Below are 3805 nucleotides of genomic sequence, written 5' to 3'. Positions count from 1 at the left end.
CTATTATTTCAAAAAGTCATGCTCTATTAAATGGCACATCAGTGTGATATTTCATAAATGAATCATTGCTAAGAAACTGACAAGTACACTCCATTAATTCAAGGTATGGTTACATTTTTATTCACATAGCATATTTCATCTAGAATGCAAATCTAATATTCTTACCAACCCTGAAACATCACTCTACTGTGGCTGGAGTTCCATAGCTTAGTGTTAAGTGGAACATTAGCAAACTATTTTTTTTGAGAAAACTAATTTCATCTTGTGTTTGGAGTAAATGTCTTCAAGAACCAATGTTTACTCATCCAAAAAGAATAGTTATAGCCTACTTATGTGGTCAGTTTTAAACACATTGTATCTTTCATAAAACTTATGTGCATTCATTACTTTCTTCATTTTACAGATGAAGAAACCAAAGCTTAGAGATGCAACTCAGCTGCCAAGTGGCAGAGCCCAGATTTATTAAGATCTGGTTTCTGTTCAAATCTTGTGAGTGAAAAGGATTATTCATGAGTTGGCATAAGAGAAATCACCCCTACGTGACATGCCAAAAGGAATGAGTACTAACAAAAAATCTGGGGGCCTTTATGAAATCTTCTCTTTAAAGTTTCTTAATTTGAAATTATCCAACTTATATACATTTGAAATAAGTGCTGCTTTTTAGAAAGCTTTCTGGAAATCCAGGTCTGCCTATAAGGGAAAGTGTGTGATGGTTGGTACAAATTTTAGTGGTAGTGTTTCAAGTTTCCATTTCTAATTGTTTCAAGATAAACATTACTCAGATAAAGACTGGCTCACTTTCAACTGTGAAGTCTGAACTCTGTAACAAATCCATAACCAAACAATTAACTCTTATCACTGAACATCCGTGCACAATGTATGCATGGCCTTTAAAGAATAATGAAAAATTGTGAAAAATGCAGGCAATGTCCTCTCTCTATCCATTTGTTCAGCAAAGGCATGTTACCCTCACTATCCAAATCTGTTCATTTCTTTAGGATCATAAGAGATGGCATTATCTGTGGCACCTACTAAGTGCCAGGTTCATCATAAGTGTTTTACCATCGTAAGAGTTAAGTACCTTTGTTTACTGTTCTACAGATGAGGAGACTCGGTAAGTCATTTACCCACCTTCATAACAGGAATGTTTGTTCAAGAAAAAGAATAGCAGTACTCTGGAGCAGGGTTGAGTGATGGGCAGAGTGACACAGATGACATAAGCATCACAGGTCTAACTAAGGAGCAAGATCTCATTCTAAGTAAGAGGGGGAACCCTTGGGGAGTTTTTAGTTTATGCTTCTTGTCCTAACAAGTTATCAATGTTGGTCTCTCCCTTTCAGTCTAGAATGTCTGTTTGGAACACACTATACATTACATGGTCACCTAGGTAGTTAGATGTTAACTTTGACATGCCTACTAGACATTCTAGTAGGGATGTCAAACAGGCAAATGGCTAAGTCTGGGGTAGTGAGAAATAAGGACTGGAAATATATCTTTGGGGGTCATCTGCATGTCTGTGGTATTTAAAGCCATGGCTCTAGACGAGATTGCCTGGAATAGAGTGTAGATTTGGAATATGGTGGCTGGCCACACCTGGAAAAGGTTGATCAGAGAAAGAAGTTGCTTAAAGGAAGAAAGTATGTAGTCAGTATTACTGAGAGGTCAAGTGAGATACAGAGAAATGACGGATGGATTTGGTAAAAAGGAAATCACTGGTTGATCCTATTACAAGTGATTCTGGTATAAAGAGGAGGAAGGTGAGAAGGCCAACTGGAGTGGGTTGAAAGAGAATGGGAGGGGCCGGCCCGGTGGCGCACTGGAGACTGCGCCGCTTGGGAGCGCAGCAGCACTCCCACCAAGGGTTCGGATCCCATGTGGAGACCGGTTCCCGCTCACTGGCTGAGCGCGGTGCGTGCGCAACACCAAGGGTTGCGATCCCGTTGCCGGTCCCCGGTACGGGCACGACACCGAGGGTTGTGATCCCGTTACCGGTCAGTAAAAAAGACAAAAAAAAAAAAAAAAAAAAAAGAAAGAGAATGGGGGATAAGGAAGAGGCAGGAACTATAAAGTTTTTCAAGAAATTTTTCTGTGAAGGGAATCAGAAAAATTGAGGTTGTGAAGTTGAGTCATTTTTGTTTAATAAACAAGGCTGGCCAGTTAGCTTAGTTGGTTAGGGTGTGGTGTTGATAATACCAAGGTCCAGTGTTTGATCCCCGTACCAGCCAGCCAAAAAAAAAAAAAAATGTTTATATGCTGATGGGTATGACCCAGGAGAGACAGGTAAGAGATGGAAAAACTGTGGGATTAATGTACTTGAGGAAGTGAAGGTGGGTTGACTTTGGGTAAGAGCAGAAATGCTGGTCTGGTCCACTCAGTGTAGGAAGAAATGCAGGCAGGTTGATGGAACACAGAAGGTTGTGAGAGGCAGGAGAGCCACTGTCTGGTGGTCTCTTTTTACAGAGGCCAGTAAAATGGGAAGGAGGAATTGTGTAGGAGGGTTAAAAGAGGAGACATTAGATAGTCATCTTGAGGAGTGGGAAAGTGAACATCAAACGAGGGTGTACAAGACAGTTTGGCAGAGTTGAGTGGCCATGTTTATGGCCATTAATTTAAAAAGAAACTAAGTACAGCAGCCAAATTCAGGTGCTCAGCTCCAGGCAGAGAGAACCACAGGCAGTTACGGTTATAGAAATATATTTGTAGATTGCTTTAACTTGAAAAGATTACATTAAAAAGATCCACGTTCGTAGTCAATCCTGCAGTATACTGACTTGACTTTTCCTTACGCCAAATCCCATTCCACTGTTTTTGGCCCTTGAGCCTATGAAATAGTTTTGCTTTGCTTTTTTCCATTCTTATAATCTCACTCAGATCTCCCTATGAAACAGAATTTTAAAAATTCAAAAATCAACAACATAGCAAGGGGAGATATCCTTACATAAAACACTAGAATCAAATTTTATTTCCTCTATGAAAAAGGCTCTAATAACAAAATTAAAGAGACAAAAAGGAAAAAAAAAATTAATTTTCTTCAGACAACTGGTGTATAATTACACAATTCATTTCTATAGCAAAGTGTAATTAGTCGACAAAGTAAATATGACCATCTGGAAGACTTTCAGTGAGTTGCAGACTAGATAGCCTGGAAAATCAAGCCTACAGGCTACACTGAACGTCAACACCAGAATGAAGAACTAGTTATTGAGTAGCCCCATTTCTGTTTCTGGAGAAGTTGTGACTGCACTAATTCGAAAGTGATATAGGGAATTCAACTGACACTGAAAGTTAGCCTGTTTTGTATTTGTAAAGTGGGAATAAAAATATTTCCCTCATAAGGGCCTCATGCTGACTAAATTTGATAAGGTATGGATAGTATCTGTCAAGGAGGCAGATGCCCAGTAAATAATAATTTTCTAAATATCAGTTTTTTTCTCTTTCCTATCCCTTTTCATCATTTGTGTCCCATGAGAAGACTAAGTGGTTCCACACCTGTTCAGAACAGAAAGAAGTGCTCCCTACTTTATAATTCCTCCATTAGTTTTCAAACCTTAGTGTGCACAAGAATAACCTGTAGAAGTTGTTAAAATGCAGTCCTGGGCCCCAGAACCTTGGCAAGATGGGGTAAAACCTAGAAATCTGCATTTTAAATCTGTATTAGAGTTTAAAATATGTTTGTATTTCACTGCTGTGCTGGCATCAAAATACATATTCAGGGACATGTCTGTACATTACTATCAAAAAAATTTAAAAATTGACTACAGCACAGTTTCTGAACTGCTGTGTAACTAAAAATTTTAAGATCACC

The sequence above is a fragment of the Galeopterus variegatus genome, unplaced genomic scaffold (assembly GCF_000696425.1).
Source record: "Galeopterus variegatus unplaced genomic scaffold, G_variegatus-3.0.2 Scaffold10549, whole genome shotgun sequence".
Lineage (NCBI taxonomy): Eukaryota > Metazoa > Chordata > Mammalia > Dermoptera > Cynocephalidae > Galeopterus > Galeopterus variegatus.
This window is presented reverse-complemented; position numbering follows the sequence as displayed.